Below are 18,890 nucleotides of genomic sequence, written 5' to 3'. Positions count from 1 at the left end.
GGTCGGAGCTAAGGTTGGCCCACGAAACTGTAGCCGCTCCAAGCACCGGGAAGTATCAAGTGAAGCTCAAAATTCCGATACTTTATCCCATTTAATATGATTTTACAATTTTATTTTTCAATTTTATGAGACTCTGGAACAGAAAACCACCAGCCATCTGTATGAATGAATTGACTGCGTAAATCCCTGCAGAAGTGGCAAAGAAAAAGTCAAAAGAAGAGGACAACCTAACTCGCTGTTTTTTTTTTTTTTTTTTTACCAGGTGACCTTTTTTTTTTTTTTTTGTTACCTTAGATCGCAGAAGTTTCTCAACAGTGTTTGAAGAAAATTAATCTACTCTCTTCAACCAAACTCCTAAGCATAAATTTGATAAGGTTCGCGTAGTCCACCTACTGTTGATTTCATAGAGCTGATAGTTTGATTTCTGTTGCTGGGATCCTACGTCATTAACTTATACTGATTTAGTCAGCTTTGCTACGCTAATTCAACAAAAGGTAGGTAACGGAATCTAATCAAAACATATTCTATCTCTGGTGACTAAATTTTTAGTTTGTCTGTTTAGTTCTTTAGAAAATGGTTGTAATTTTTTCCTATTTTCTCTGAATGCATATATTATATATATATATATATAATATATATATATATATATATATATATATATATATATATATATATATATATATATATAATATATATATATATATATATATATATATATATATATACAGAGAGAGAGAGAGAGAGAGAAAGAGAAGCTCGTTCCAACAAATCCACCTGTATCTATAACTCTACCTAGTGAATTATTTGTTTGACAGTTACTGGACAATAGTAAATCATAGCTAAGGAGAAACGAGGTGAGAATTGGAATGAAATATGTCTACAGTAATTCATTACATAATGATTGATTGAAAGGAAGACAATGAAAAGCGGAAAACGGTTTTTGTTTAAAGGAAGATAACGCGTGAGTAAAGTATTTAGAAGTTAGCGAGTGAAAGGGAAAAGTTACCCTTTGTTTTGCACATGAGCTTAGAAAAAAATTTAGGATAGTTGTGATGATGATGCTACATGGTGGCTGCAAAGTCTATACAGTATCTCTATAGCTATTTAATATGTTTGGATGTATTGATGCCAAATAACCAGGACAAAATAGATGAAGGTGCATACTTGTAGGATAAGGAAATAATTTTGGACTGAGGAAATGTTAATGATAGTGGAGGATAATACATTGTCGACTGGATATATTGAAAATAAACCGCATAACCTGTTGAAAATGTTTGCAGTAAGGGAAAGGTTGAAAGTAACCATAGCACGAAGGTTAAAGGATTAAACCGTTGTAGTAATCACATTTGCAATTATGGTAAATTAGATGAATTAGTATATCCTTATGTCTTCATGAGTTAATATTTGCTTCTATTTTCTTATGCGTGAATTGGGTTGGGTGACTGATAAGTATTCACTTGTGGTAAGTTGCAGCCTGGATGTTGAAATTGTCGGGTTGTGACCTCATTCAAAAATACCTAATTAACAGCAAAGACTAACACCTTTAGTACAAGTTAAAAAAATTTGTCTTTTTTATGCATCCAGTAAATTAGTTATTTGATTACAAATTATAATGTATGTTTATGGAGCGACCCTCTAAGGAAAAGGTATACAAACGCACACATACATATACACAGGCATACACCCATTTTTTTCTTATGTAAAACAATTTTTGTCTTGAATAAAACTGCCAAAGCGTTCGTATCAGAAACCTAGCGTGGATTTCGCGAGTAAGTATATGCAAGTGAAAAACAGCTGGTGATTGAAAAATTTCATATGAAAGAAGTTTCAGTCTGATGTCATTCAGTCTGAAAAAGGCTAGTCCAGGTTGCTGAAGGAACGGGAGAATATTTTCAACAGCAAGAAATTCTTCCGGGAATAATCACATTCTTTTCGTGATTCAATCTTCAATCACGAAATCGGAAAACCTCGTATGTGAGTGTTAGAAAATAAACCAAAACCAGAGGAAGAAATAACTAAAGAAGCATAATTAGCTTAATTTTTAAAATTCTAAAATGGAGAGGAAATTTTTAATTAGAATAGGGTTTCATTACAAAGATATCTATTGTTTTTCGAGTGAAAAGTAAATTACAAATTTATGCCAGACCTTAAGAAAAAGTAGGCCCAAACAAAGTGTTAGCGACTCGTTTCGTCCAGAAAACAAGTTTAACTAAAACTCTCAACAAATCATAGCTGTTTGTTGCAATCACCCAAAAATTAACATAGTACTTGGGTGAGTTATAACCCAAAACTTATGATATATATAACCAGTTTTTTCTAGAGATCAGTTTGAGGTTATGAACCATTTATTCCCTGAGAATCAGAAACGTTTCCGAGATTACAGAAAAGGAAAATTTTTTGTTCAGTTTGTAGACAAACTGTTTGAGGAAAGCGTTTCATAAGTTAAGTCTTTGACAAAAAACGGAACAGAACAGTTTGAGTCTTTCTTTCTAAGGCTTCTTCACATTAAAACAATTCCAGCGAAAATATTGTTCTGTTCACTTGCTAAAAAGTTAATAAATGCACGGTCTGTTGTGCAAGGACTTGATAGATTCGAAATCCATCCGAAATTGTTGAAGTTTTTAATTTGGCAGTCTCCGTGATAACCTTTGGTAACAACCTCATGTAGTTGTGCAATATATAAAGGTAAGACGCTGTTAATGAGATATGTATTTTCTTTAAGGTCTTTCTGGTGCTTCCACCGTTGTTTTTAAGGCTGAATACGAGGATGCCATCTTACATAGTTTACCTAGATGTGAAACTGGTTTATAAAATTAATGTGAAGGTGCTCTTTGTAGAGCAGCATCTCATCAGATGGGGCATCAATATGCATCATTTCATCAGTGCCGAAGGAATCCGCCAGAAAGCACAGTCAAGTTATTATAAATATAATTAGATATTCAGCATTCAATATAAACCCAAAACTACTAGACCAGTTGAGAACTAAGTCTTTCATTGTAGCTGAGATAGTGCCCACGAATATCACTCATGACGTTAAAGTAGCGTCAATAACAGAATATAATATAAAAAAATCTAGAAATAAGAATAAAAGAGAAAAAAATACTCTGAGACTTATTGTGTGGTATCTTTGGTCTTGACCTGTGATACCCCCAGCAAAGTTCTTGAATCTACTAATCAAAAATTACAACAAAACATTTGGCTAATGATTGTTGTTTTTAGAATCGTATTTAAATGTAACTATAATTAAAATAATATATATTTACGGTGCTTGTTTTGGAATTGAACTTGACACCAAGTAGTCCCTACATGTAAACTAGTGCTCTTAACTAATTTTCCAAGGATCATACACGAAAGTCGGAAAGTAGAGATAACTTCTGTTTTCCAGGGAGACTCACCCCCCACCCTTATTTATTCGAACTTGAGTATACATTAATGATTCAAATTTAGCACTTATCCATATTAACATTCAATAGATCTGCACCAGTGATGCTTACTCAAATACAAAACCTAATGAATAGCTCAACTATATTAGTGGGCACAGTGGTGTACTGTGTCTCAAATGTCCAGTGAAGTTACAAACACATACAGCTTCACTATCAATATTCCACCTCGGGAAATGGACAACACTACGAAGAACAAAAACAACACACAGCAGCTCTAGACTATTCAAGTATTCTATCTATCTCAGCCATGGAGGTAATACAGTGCTAGAAAATCGATATAACTATTTTACACAATGACGACGGAGTATTATGCTCATATATAGTACTTATGGTAGGTTATCGAGAATTCAGAATCATTTTTGATGATACTCATGCATTGGTTATAATAGTTTAGACTGCTACTATCAACATAGAATTCAGATGGAATGATATTATAGACATCAGACTGTAAATATAAAACTTGAGAAATTAGGTCCTAAATGTCTGTACCTTTAGGGAATGCACACGCTCAGTGGTTATAGAATGGTGTATCACAAATTTGCCAAAGTAAATATTAGCACTTTATAATGTCTTTCAGGTACGACACTTCTATAATTTATTGAAATATGTGGTTGTCCACCAGGAACCCTAATAAATTAACCCCACCATAGGGTCAGTACAAGAAAGCATGGGAAAACCATACCTATTAACATCCCTTTCTTACAACCCAACCTCATTTTGGCTGTACAGCGGCAATATCCCAATATGAAGGATTGAGTCTCATCTCTTACATTTTTTGCTGAAATTTCAGCCCTTTTCGGCTAAACTGATGTTTTCGATTATGAGTTTAAATCAGTTATTAAAATCGTCAGCTCTGCAACGGCGCTTGTCACAAAACAGACTTACCTCGCACTATTTTGCTGTCTGTATCCAAGTACAAACAGATTATATAAGCCATCCTATTTATGGACAGTAATCACAAGAAAGAGAATTATGGCTTTAACTATACCGAGGGAAATCCGGACAATAGCAGGGTCGAGAGTTGTGCTAGGTCAGTATGAATTGTAGACTTTAAATCTGAATTAATGCTTCGTCAGTAAGTTTTCTTCTACAAAGCAGACTAGTCGTGCATTAATGTTACTTGTATAACATCTAAGAGCTCACTTTTAATTATCTCTTGAACTTGAAAAATATAACTCAAGATAACGATAAGAAACACCGTGTCACCTCCAACAATCACCCGTAGGTCTTCCTCTGAGCGTTATACAATGCTAGTTTAAGTGTACAAACTTGATATGTTATTAGAATTCTTTTTAAATTATATTATTTTTACTTTTAATAATGGCCCGTTCTAGCGAGTATATATGTTACTAAAATCGGCCGAACTTATTGCAAGGATAGCCACTCGAACAATATAAAAAACACCAGGGAATCACAAATATATAATGATTTGCAGTACTGCCGGGTAGGATTTACGGGTTTACATTCAAACTCATTTGGGTGGTAAATGGAGTATTAAGGCAAATTATTTGCAGTAAATGTGCTTGCAGTATACATATTGTACATATGCATGGGAGTTTGTATTCATGTAAAGTTATAATTAGTCGCAAATATCTTACAAACTGTCCTATTTACTAAAGGTAATACCCTCCCTGCGCGAATAAAGTTTTACCTGACACACTCCAAAATTCGCGAAGACAGCATATGGGGCATACAACCCGTTAGGTAGACAAATGCAGAAAGCAAATTTTTGAGGCAAGCTATTAACCGTTCCACTTTGCATAGTAACTGGTAGCGGACGCAATAATGTGTGACATAACAAAACTACGTCTGTTTTACTATTGAGGTTTTTTTTTTTTTTTATAATTATCAGTACTACTCTTCGCTTTATAGAAACTATTCTGAGAAAAAGGCATGTAGTAAGGAATTATCAAGAAATTACCGGAGTAAGGAACTTGGAAAGAAGACAAATCGTGCTTTCGCTTGCGGAAGACAGCTATATTCCTTACTCATCCCCCACAGGCAATGACACTGCCATTTCTAAAACAATTAAAAGATAATGGAACATGGGGAGGATATTAATGAATTCCAGGGTGCAGAGGTCAAGGGGGAATGGGAGTAATTAAATCAAATGGCATTTGTGGTAGATGATCCTCTGAGACTTAATCCTCGCTAATTTAAACCCCCCGAAAGTAATTTTGTAGTGAACCGTTAAAAGAAACGTGCAGGAATACTTTCCATTAGTAAAAAATAAACTAGGCAAGATCTAGAAGGCGGATTTTCGTCCTTTGATTCAACTAGGTCAGTGAAGAGTAGAATGCAGTAGGTATTCTTCCTGTAAGCACTCCACAATTCCTGCATAAAATTAGAAAAGCTGCACCAGAAATAATAATTCATTTAAAAGTAAATTTTACCCAGACCTTTTTATGCAGTAACTTTACTTTACTGTTTATGATACATTAGATGCCATCGCACCTTGCTGTGGGAAATCATGTAGACAAATGACTACTATGAGATTCAGGGTCTCTGTAACACGGTTTTTTCGCAATAACTTTTTATCTATGCATTTCATAAATATAACGCTTATTCAGAATATATACACATTATATCTACACATAAATTTTGACTGTATTCTGCATTACGTAGGTTGAATAAATTTGGTGCTTATAATGTAAAAGTGACTTTTTTTTTAAGAAGGGCCAACTTACTCAGAGAAAAGGTTTCGAACGCACTCATTACGTAACTTATGACAGCATTTCTTCCCTCTTTCTCGATGGATGATTGGCTATACGTAACGAAGGCTAGACCTCTGGCAACAATGACATAAAAATGTAAATACAGGCAAAGCAGTACACCTTTATGAACTCTGAAACCTCTCCACTGATAATTGTCATAATGAACAAACCAACAAAATATGTTAATCAATACAAAAACACTTCGATTATTAGACTAACTCCAAAATAAGTTTCCTAAGAAATTACAGTCTACTTTATAGGTCACAATCAGATTGACAAGATGTAGGGAATAGTTGGTAATTTTCAAAAACATAGTAGACAAGCTTGATTTGATTACTGATATATCCAATGTCAAGCAATTTTTATTTATTGGCTATCAACCTATTTACTAAAAAAAAAAAAAAAAAAAAAAAAAAAAAAAAAAATTGCCATTACCGCATTTTGGCTTTGAACCTTCATCAATAATTATCGTCAGAATGATGACTTCATGAGGCTCCACCCACTTTGGCCTCGTTATAATTCAGGATAACACTGAAGGCTATCATGGGCATTGTTGGATTAGAAAATTTAACTTCTGGCTATAAAAACTCATTTCTCGAGTAGTTGCAAGAAGTGCTAAATGATCCTCAAGGATCCCAGCAGTTGGCCTAAACGTTTAATTCATGTATATTGCTGCTATTACTACAGTAGTATTACTACGCTAGTACAGATACCCCACCCACATCTATGTATCGTTCCGCCATTCATAAAGTCTTTGTCATGGCCACAGGCTTTCTCTTGACTGTAAAAAGTTGCAAGTCGTAAGACAAATACAGTTTTGCAACAACGGGGAAAATTCCAAATCCTGCTAGCCATTGTTGACTGCTATGAGTTTCCGAGCCGATGGAATAAGGTGAATGAGTTTCTGTGGTGGATGGGCGGGGCAACATTTCGTCAAATGTTGTTTACCTTGCTTAAGTAATGAATGTTTTTCGACTCTTGGCTCGTAATCATTGGCCATGGCATCGGCTGGATAATTTTTACTCTATAAAAATTAAAACTATCAGGTTTAGGTCATTGACAATGCTGCTAAAATTTGTGTGTGGTTGTAAAATATACATATGTCAACTTTCAGCTACATCCGATGCTTTGATAAGGAGCAAAGTCCAAAAAACCGTGTTACAGAAGCCCTGAATCTCACAGTAGTAGGTTGGATTAAGTTAAAATCATTTCAGAACGTATTTTTAAAGCCTTTGTCACAGCTCTAGAAGGGGCACATAATTCAAAGCTTAATTGTGTAATATCGAGAAGGATAAGACATAAACTGATATAGCAAGTAATGAATGAATGGTAGTGAGAGGTAAAGTACTGAATCTAAATGACAAAATAATAAGATATGTGGATATTTAAAAAGGAGAAACTTAGGACTAATAAAGAAAGGAAAATCGAAGAAAGTACAATTACAGTCAGAATTTCGGGAAGGCAACCATAAGATAAAAAAGCAGGACTAAATAAAAGCCTAAAGTTGCCTGCACCAGAAATGAAATTGAAAAAAAAAAAAAAAACTCCCCACACAAAGAAAAACTGAACTTCACGATAAGAGTCCTTAACAACCAGTTGAGCAAGAGCAGGGCTTGGAACTGACGCAGGTATATTAGCATTCAAAAGATGAAAGAGCCGACAGAGTTGGCAAACTCTTTAGGGTTCCGTGAAGGAACGCAATTGGCATCGCTATCTGCGTTTATCTTGAGAGAATTCACCAATATATATGAATTTGGAATGGGTCGTTATGGATGTACTGGTTTGTTAAGCAGCAGTTCAGTAATATATGTATATTATCAGTTATTCTCTTTATGAAAACATATATTTTTATATTGTGTAGGCACATCAGTAGTAAACAAACAAGCACACACACACAGTATATATATATATATATATATATATATATATATATATATATATATATATACGTATATATATAATACAGGCTCATGTATACATACATACATACGTACACACACACGAGCGCAAACACACACACAGATATATATATACGTATATATATATATATATATATATATATATATATATATATATATATATATACGTATATATATATCTGTGTGTGTGTGTTTGCGCTCGTGTGTGTACGTATGTATGTATGTATACATGAGCCTGTATGCATACGATCATATATGTATACATATATATAAAAGTTAGTATGTATATAAGAGAGAGAGAGAGAGAGAGAGAGAGAGAGAGAGAGAGAGAGAGAGCAGCCAATCGTGTGGACCATCTGCAAGGTGAAAAGGCACCGAGGGTCATAAACCTCCTAGTGAATCGGAGTTGTTTTGGCATTTCTTCTTTAAGAAACACGGAAAGCTCGGCCTACTAGTACCTTAAGGTAACAACCCGGAACAACCGGATGTGGAGTTCCCAAAAAGGTTAACCAGCGCAGTAATACACTTGAAAGAGGATTCAGGGTAAAAGGTGTGAAGAGTCTACTTTGTTGGAGAATACGCTTTTATATTACGACCAAATGTATATTCTGTTTCTCTCTCTGGATTTTTATATATTTTCACTTTTATCTTAATGGCTCTCTCTCTCTCTCTCTCTCTCTCTCTCTCTCTCTCTCTCTCTAGCCATAACGCCACTGATACAGAAAGAGAGATGACAAACAAAGCAATAAGCTGAGATTTTATTTAAATGCGTGCAATATATATTATTGTTTCGTAGTTATGTGACAAGAGAATATTTCATATCACTTTTCTTGAAAGAAGTTAGTTGAAATATGACGAAAAAGTGCTTTGTTTAAAGCACTTCGTGATTACAAGAAATATCAAGACCTACAAAGCAATGGACGGCTGGCAGAGAAAAAAATGGATGTTATTCAATTTTACTGATGGAACAAATAACGCCACTGACTCCTGCGAGTAAATACCCCAGTGACGGTTGATGAGTTATTAACCCTGATACGACTAAAGTAATAAAAGTCAGCTAAAAGTCAGTATTAGTTACAAAGTATTGTTAAGGAAGACGAACGTTACAGCAGTAGTTAAATGGTTTCTTGCAGTAAATTGAACAATGAAGGTGACAGTATTAACTAGTTGCAGAGTCTGTCAGGAAAAAAAAACTTGAAACAAACAAACACCTGAAAGAGTGGAGAAACAAAAAAGGGGCGTGGGTTTTAAAGAGTTTTTAGTTCAAGTAACAATCAGGTTCTGGAGTTGCGAGATGATAAATGACCGCATAGATTGCATGAATAAGACAGTTTAGCGCAAAATACCGAAGTAATTTCCAAAATTTCGGATAAACGGTGTTGTCAGGAAAGATAAAGTAAGTAACAGACGTAAATAGCAAATGCCAATGGAATGCTACTTAGCTAACTAAATCTACATTATATTTAATTAAACTTGAACCCATAAACTTTCGGCTATCATTATTAGTGTAACAACGTTCGCAGACAACTTTCCTTTCATGATATGTCAGAATAACATGATTGTTTGCCCATGAACACTAGTTGTGCTAATAATCTGGACAGTAATCTAATACCTGCTATCTCCAACAGTCAATAATAATAATAATGATAATAATAATAATGAGCAATGACATTACTGTCAATAGCAGAAAGATTACGATTGTCACGAGGCCTCTCTTAAATAATGATATACTATTATTATTATTATTATTATTATTATTATTATTATTATTATTATTATTATTATTAAACATGCAACAATTATAGGATTATTTTTCTGTGCGAAACTACTGCTCTCTCTCTCTCTCTCTCTCTCTCTCTCTCTCTCTCTCTCTCACTTCGGAGAAAAATATGAAAAGAACACACCCATAACCATCCCTTAAGTGGTGAATCATGACTGAGCCTCTTGTGCAGCAAACGTCCATAACATCATGCGCTTCATTTAACTACAAAGAAGGCTCTTCATTCGAATACCGACCTTTTTCACACACACACACACACACGCGCGCGCGCGCAGTGCCACTACCGACTTCTATCTCACCCTTAAAGCCTAGCACGAGTGCATATTTTATGACAACGCCATTCAGTTTCAGCACCTCTCCTTACCCAATGACTCGTGTTTGTCTGTTTCTTTTTTTCCTTATTCCAATTACTTCTGAACTATACGTACTTTTCCATCACGTTGTCTTTCCTTAACCTCATCACTTTACTTCAAAATACTCTGGTCTATTTTTGACCCATTTCACACACTTTTATTCCATTTTGACCTGCATATTCTATGCAATCTCTACTCTTCAGTCAGCATTCTCTCCACTTCACGTTTTTATAGGACAGTTGACTCACTCCCATCATAAGATTAAGCTGCTGCTTTCTTGGATACTCCATTCATCTTTCGAACAGTTTGCGAAGATCCTGTGTCTATTTTCGTTCTCCCCTTCTGTGATTAATTTCCCACCATCATGTTACATCTAACCTCAGATATTTACGTGAATCAACAACTTCATCATAATGATATTCAGTGCTCAATCTCCCTGACTTCCATAAACTCCAAATATTCCTTGGGCTAATATTCTCTATCAGATTGTTTTGCTTTCTGCCATCTCTGCACACTTTCTACATTATCTCTGACTAATTTAATATCATGTGTAAACATTCATTGCTTGGCACCCATATCACAACTTCCTAATATCAGACAAACTTCGACCTACATTGACATTAAGACATATGATGTCTTTTAACACCTGTTAGGAACAATCGTTTGCCGATTGTTCCCTTGGTGGATTGTTGCCTCCTTTGTTTTTGATTTTTAATTGCTGGCGAGTTGACGTCTGTTGGATGGCGTCAAACTTCGTCAGTCAGGTTCTGGAGGGCAGAACAACCAGTCAGGTTCTGGAGGGCAGAACAACCAGTCAGTCAGAGGCAGTCAGGTATGATTACCTGTGGACCAGCATGAGGCAGCGCCAGGTACTGGATACCTGGTTATTTGGTTGAAGTCGTCGTATGGAGTATGACTTCGAGTTGGAGGTCGACAGCCTTTGGCCAGCATCGGCGTGTTTTCGTCGTCGAGAGGACGACGTGTAGAGTACGACCTCACTGGGCAGCAGCAATAGCGTGTTTTAGTCGTCAAGAGGACGACTTGTCGAGTGCGACCTCACTGGGCAGCAGCAATGGCGTTTTTTCGTCGTCGAGAGGACGACGTGTCGAGACCGACCTCACTGGGCAGCAGCAGTGACGTGTTTTCGTCCAGTGGTCGAGGAGGATGTCCATATTGTTTTCAAGGACGAGGTGGTTGCCGAATCGGCTCTGTCTTGATCATCCGGCATTGGACTGTTGTCCTCATCGTTTGAAGAAGTGTTCCCTTTTGCTCTGACTATCATTATGCCGCTTCAGTGTTAATTTTAATTATTTATTATGCTGCCTATTTCTATTAATTATATTTACAGATTGTTATTGCCCTTATACAGCCTATTTTGTCATTGTTTTGGCTTTGTTATTGAACGGTGGATTTTATTGATTCTTAGACTGGTTTTACATTAATTATTATTGTTAGTTTGTAATTTTGTTGTGTTTTTGCCACCCAGAACCTTGACTCACTGTACATTATGTATTTAACTCTTGTAAATAAATTAATTTTAAGGTAACTTTTTGGCTTTGTTATGCTCCTCCCTCCTTTGTTTGTCACCTGTCATCAGTCATTACAGCCCAATTGCTTATAACTTTTAAGAACCTGTCGATCTCGAGAATCGAGATCGTAAAAACACCCCACCCAAAGAAAATATCAGATGTTTATGAAAACAACGCCGACTTGTATATTTCTTACTTTTACAAAATACCACTCAGTCATTTTGCTCCTGATTCAAAACAAGCTTCTCTCTCATCATGAAAATGTTTAAGTTCTCGCAATCAATTACCTTCTCTACAACGCATCAACACATTCCACGATAAATGACTGTTAACGATATAAATTTTCTCTAAACCAGTCAAGTTACATTATTATTTATTTATGTGCGTCTCAGCTGTCACTTGCCCTTTTCAAGCTCTTCCTGGTTTAAACGCACACTACTTTTTCTTCAACAATACTTCTGTTATTTGTGTTTCTTAATCAAAACTGCAACCCAACTTGGCACTATTAGTAAGCAGTGATATATCGTTAAAACTCATTACTATTCTTTCCCCGTTCTGTTCGGGCAAACGAGTCATCATACATCTGACCTATCCCTCTGAAGCAACCTCCTGGGAACCCTTCAAGCTCATTATAACTCCTGTGGCCAAGCATCTTATTTGTATTTTCATTACCTCCTAGCTCATTACAATTTTCAACCTTTTGACAGCCTTCTTTGCATCGTCAACAGATAGTTCTACATGCATTATCATTCTTTCATTTTTCTTAATCATATCCGATCACGAATCACTGGTATATATCTTTCTCTTACCGTTTGCAGTCTACCACTACTGAAAATAATTTTATACTCAGCAAAGGGCTACATTCTCTTTAGACATTTTCTATCCAGTTACACCATTTTTTGCCAGTTAAAATTATTTGTAAACATTCTCTCTCTCTCTCTCTCTCTCTCTCTCTCTCTCATCTCGTCTCTCTCTCTCTCTCTCTCTCTCTCTCTCTCTCTCTCTCTCTCTCTCTCTCTCACTGATCCCGCCTAATTCTAATTTCATACATTTCAACTTCCCTTTCATCTTAAGTTTTCCTTACCTTACCTTTGTCTCCTTCCCTTTCGTCTTTGCTACCTTATTCATCTACTTGTTTACCATTTCAAGGCATTTCATTTCGTTCTGCAAGTTCAATTCAGGTTCTTTTCTTACTCCGCAAAACTTCTCTTTTCATTTCCCAGCCGTGGGGATATTTTTTCTTTCATATGGTACTGTTCCCTTATAGCACCCTTTACAGACTCAATAACCTTATTCTTGATTGATGCATACTCTTCAAAATTTATTTATGTTTATGAACATTCTACCGTAGCTCATATTTCATTACTATTTCCCATATACGATATTGGCGCATCTTAATAACATTTGTATTAATACATGAAAAATATCTATCTTCAACTGAATGTAATCAAAGTTTCGTGTGCCTTTTATTCAAATTACAGCATTTATACAATCACACACACAACCTCAAATATATACATACACACACACACACACACACACACACACACACACTATATATATATATATATATATATATATATATATATCCATTATTGTTTAAAAACGGGTAGAGCAACAACTCATAAAATATAACACTTAAATCAACTCCGTTTGTTTTACACACACTCATATATATATATATATATATATATATATATATATATATATATATATATATATATATATATATATATATATATACATATATATATATATATATATATATATATATATAGATATATATATTATATATATATTTGTGTGAGTGCGTGTGTGCGGGTGTGTGTGTGTGTGTGTAAAACAAAGAGTTAAGTGTTATATTTTATGAATTGTGAGTCTACCAGTTTTTAAACAATAATGGTTTTGTTAGTACACTGGGGTATTCATCCTACAAAAGTTTCTAATTATGAGGCAATTCAGTGTTATGGAATTTGTTAGATTCCTGCTAAGCCATGGGGATAATTAGTTTTCATCCTTCGAATGCGGTCCAAGACGTCAAGATCAATCATATCTGATTTTCTTGGTCACTATGAAAGATTCCGCTGCTTATCTACTTAATTAAAAAAGCCTCGAGTCTCAGACATTTGAAACAACGAGTATTTCCAAATACAGTTTGGGATACTATTACGATGCAAACAAGGATGAAAAAGCGTTATACGTCCACGGCTATCAAATTACCTCATGGAGGGGATTATGCTAGAGGCAAAGTAATCACCACAAATGGTAGGAAAGAAAAGAATATATATATATATATATATATATATATATATATATATATATATATATATATATATATATATGTGTGTGTGTGTGTGTGTGTGTGTGTGTGTGTGTGTGTGTGTGTGTGCTCTTGCGCGCGACGTAGTATACACCTTTTAGTTAACACAAACACTGTGTATGAATATGAATATACGTGCCTATAGCATGCACTTATATCCCCTCAAACACATCATATTAACAGATGCACGGTACGTATGTGTTTACATAATACGCAACGTATAAAACTAGGTTTAAGTTCTTTTTGTATGCAGCATTTTACAAACAAACTACTCAACATGAAAGTTGCCAGTATTAACCGAAATATTTAATATTAACATATAAAACTACCTAAATCCTTTTCCTGAAAATATGTACCGCCATTGGGTTTATTAAATAATCACTTTATTAAAATCTTACATAATTATCATATATCAGTCTAAAAAATGGAAAGATATGGTAATAAATACGCTTGTTGGATCACTGGCAATGTTTACTGTAGTGTGCCCCGCAAGCGTAGTATTATTTTTTTTTATCTGTTCTGTTTGCTCATTCAGCTAAAGAAAATGTTTCTAGCGTGACTCTCTTCAAGGGCAAACTCGTCAAACTGTGTAACCAATGCTTGAAATGTAATTAACATTAAATATTTCAGTGAGGCAAAGCCTCTTGTTAAGGCTTTGCATATTTTACCTGCTGTCATATATTTCGAGGCAGACGGAAGGCACATATTTACTTTTCTACTCGTTACAGGTGAATGATATGAAGACCACAACACGAAATAATAATTATGATTCCTCAGCCGTCGTAATTTCCCTGGCGACTTAATCCTCTTCTTTAACATTTTGCATTTGTTGCATTACTCTCATTTCCTGAGCTACGAATTCTTAAATGAAAGTTTTAAAATAGTTTCCGTTAAGACTTGTGCATTCACCTCTGAACTTTAATGAAAAGACATCAAAGATTCTCATTCGCATTGGTTGAGATTACCTTGAAGCATACTTCTAGGGTTTGGTACGAGTTCACGATATGCTAAGTTCAGGAGTCTTTCACGGACGCAGTTACCTTATACAGATTATGTTTATAAAAGCTCTTCAACGAAGCTACAAAAAATAAACACGGTAAAATTTCATTACTTCGTTGACAACATTTTTTATCATTTCTTTTTTATTTTCTTTCTGCGTGTTTCTAACAATTATTCATCAACATTCTCACTCACAATCTCTTCCCTGCCTTACCCAAATAATATATCTTAGAAGCGTTGCGCACATATTGAATTGAAATCTGATTGCAAGCTTTTATTTCGACCCAGAAAATAAATACCTATGGTGAATGAAATTTCAGCTTAAAGTAATTCAAGAGGATTCACGAGAAAAAATATTGCTTTTGTAAAGGCATAACAAATTCACCTGTTGCATTTTTAAGTTTCATTTTTTTTGTATAACTAATTACTTTCAACATAGATGTACTTTATGTTTTCCTTTTCCTTTTCCATGTTAACACCTAAAAACCCGGTACTGTAGTGTTATTCGCTGCCATAGGCCGACTCAAGTAACTGTAAAAAGACCCTCTAGGTACGCACGTAGTTATGCAGATATTTGAGTCGCGTTTGTAGGCAAGATGCAAACAGGTCTCTATAAATGATAATTAACTGACCTCAAACAAAATATAATGGAAACTTTTATGTGGTTTCTTCTTCACTGCAAATGGTAGTATTTATTTGTTTGTTTTTTGTTTTGGGTTTTTTAGAACCTAAATTGAAGAATCAAAATGAGGAAAACTTTATGGTGTCGTGGTAATTGATTTGAGATTGTAGACGCAAAGGAGTGTTTCAGGTTCATTATTTTGAGAACTTAGCGATCAAAACGAGTATCCTGAATAAGTATAAAAAAAGAGAGCAAATTGGGAAATCTGATTTCAATGTACATGATTAAGGCGCTTGATTACTTTCCTATACTCCAGGTCAGTGACTGTGAAGATGGAAAAGTGAAATTGAAAATATATCGTAATTTAGCCTATTATCTTTTTAAGTATGATGGGGAACCGAATTTCTACATCATATACTCATTTACAGAACAAAATGGCATTGGTGTTTTAGTGTTTTATGTTGCAGTTTTTACTTTGATATCAATCTGTTTGCACGGCGTCTTGAAAAGGAATTTTAAATCATTAGTCCGCGTCACTCCCAGCCACCTCACACTGCACACATCATCAGTAACACCAATGACACTTACCCCAGTAGGAGACCTCTCCCAAAGGAAAAGCGAACAATGGATGTTAACATTAAAACATTACTCCCACGTATCGAAAGTATTACGAAGGTTCGGATCATCTTAAATTCGATAGCCAGTAGACCTTTGAAAAGCTTTTAAACTAAAGATAATTTCAACCTGACCCCAGAAAAGAACTACGATGAAGTAAAGTTTGTGCCAGAGAGACAGGAAGAAGACATCTCAAAAGTTAACAGTATACAATAGCAAAGGTTTCAAGGCGTAAGGAATTCAGGATAAAACATTAATTGAAAAGTGCTCTGACCCATTTAGAAGGAAGATTCAGCAATCACTGGTATTCACTAAACAAACATAAACATAATCATTTAAATATTTCCATAACAAAAAGCTAAATCTGACCTTCCCTCAAGAGTGTGGACGAAGGAAAATGTTTACTTATCGCAAAATCACTTCAAGGGAATGCAGGTTTATAGATGAGAACCCATGAAAGCAAAAACGTAAAATTATAGTATTAAGGATCTGTAACTTCAAGCTGGATTCGTCTCGCTTGTCAATTACTTCCATGCACATGAAGTCAACTTAATCCAGGACAAAACTACACAGTGATGACCGATATCAACTGTAGATTATTGCTAGTGGTTCCTGCGTCACAGGCAGTTGGAAAAGCATATCATATTCAGTGATGAAGCAATTTTTCACCCGAACGGTTCATTCAGCCAACATATAGTTCGATGTCGAGGTACTGAACATTTCCATTGAGTTCAGAAGGCACGCGTGCAACACTGCCCAAGACTTATGGTCTAGGTTGCTCTTTGGGGAGATACGATTATTAGTCCGTTCTTTTTCCCGACACAGTACTGGCGAATCATGCCTTCAGTATGTTAACAAATTTCTTCACACCTAGATTGGATTATATACTGTTAGGAAATAGAAGAGATATATTTTATCAGCATGGTGTGGTCCGCCTCTCCATCCAATTTTCCAATAGCTCTTGGGGAAATTTTGAACAAAACAGTACCAGAAAAGTTATTTCAACGACATGGACCACTTGAATGGCAGGTTCGTTCCTAGTGCATAGCTACATTTACCTCTTATGGGGACACTTTACTCTAGGAAACCGCGTACAATACAGTTGCTAAATATCAGATCTTCGAGTAGTTAGAAAGAATTCTACCTTCACACTTAAACAAAGGAATGATTATTCCATTACCATCCCCTCTAAAATGTTTCCCTTACCCAGACATACCTCACACATCCAGGTCAGTCGTGCCATCACCTTCTCACCAGCTTCCCACTAAATCTCGGTTTAAAAAATCCCTTGAATTACCGGAGTATTCCTTTTCTTCTGTCCTCGGAAGTTATACTACATTACCTCCGAACTCTTGAATCATTCAGATCATCTTTCGGTTCTTCATTATCAGCTTCCCTTCAAAGTATTCTCTGCATTAACTGAAAATCATATTCTCACATCCATTTACTTATAAATCTTACTTTTATACTTCCCCGATGATCAACTTTTTTCTCAAAACATTTCCACAGATATACCTCTAAATTTTTTATATTCTCTAACCTTAAATCTTTTGCCGCTCCTTTCTATATTGCTCCTTTCCTGCTATATAGCATTTTTGTCGCACGATTGCAATCAGGCAGTGTCCCATTTTTCCTTTAATAATCAAACCACCTGCTTTTTTTTCATACCCTTACCTTTCTATACCCACTTTATGAATCCTTCGTTGAGTTTTTGCATACTCTTTATAAACGCATTCCACTTCAGTACCTGTAACTCTAGCATATTTTTCACCTATTTCCTTAGCTATTATCTTCACTTTCCTCTCATCAGTCATATGTATTAATTGGATACGTGTCCAAACGTTAACCCTTAATCTATGAATTTTTTTTTTTCACATTACTGTATAACGAAGATGTCGATGATCAACGTATGTCGGCATACTCTCATTTTTGTCAAGTGCTCTTTGTAGATTCTGGCGGGTACGCCTCGCTATTTATATCTGGACTAGAAGTATTTAGCATGATGATATAGCATTATTTCCTTTATCTTTTTCCGTAGCGTGGTTTCAGATTGCACTTGTCGATAATCATGCTAGACTAAATAATGAAATGTTTTCGAAAAATAAAAAACTTTATACGTTTACGAGTAAGTGAAGATGTTACAACTCTGAAAACTTTGACGCGAAACAAATGGCTAAACACTTGCCTGTGGTTAAAAACATCGAGCTCGTAACTATAGAGCTATGTAGTAAACAAAATAGACAACATGCACATGTATCTCCTTACACACACTCATATATACGTATATATATATATATATATATATATATATATATATATATATATATATATATATTATATATATATATGTGTGTGTGTGTGTGTGTGTGTGTGTGTGTGTGTGTGTGTGTGTGTGTGTGTGGGCGTGTGAAAACAGTAATAGCTTTATAGTCAAAATAAATATACGCATTTAATTTCCAAAGGCACATATTTAAGGAAGTGTTTAGACAAAGAAAATGTAAATGAAGCGTTGAAACGCAAAAAGGTTAATGTTTAAAAAATTTTCTATTCCGTAATACCTTTTCTCGATAATATCACAACGATTTTGTATCGTTAA

At 35.0% G+C, this 18,890-nt stretch overlaps 1 protein-coding gene across 2 annotated transcripts in view; it reads right to left on the bottom strand.

The window, feature by feature from the left end:
* LOC135216376 (coiled-coil domain-containing protein AGAP005037-like) overlaps nucleotides 1–18,890 on the bottom strand; it is a 1,031,334-nt gene that overhangs the window by 464,568 nt on the left and 547,876 nt on the right. The gene's annotated exons all lie outside the window — the stretch shown is intronic.

The sequence above is a fragment of the Macrobrachium nipponense genome, chromosome 6, assembly GCF_015104395.2.
Source record: "Macrobrachium nipponense isolate FS-2020 chromosome 6, ASM1510439v2, whole genome shotgun sequence".
Classification (NCBI taxonomy): domain Eukaryota; kingdom Metazoa; phylum Arthropoda; class Malacostraca; order Decapoda; family Palaemonidae; genus Macrobrachium; species Macrobrachium nipponense.
Note: the sequence above shows the minus strand (reverse complement) of the source record. Positions and strands in the feature narration are given on the sequence as shown.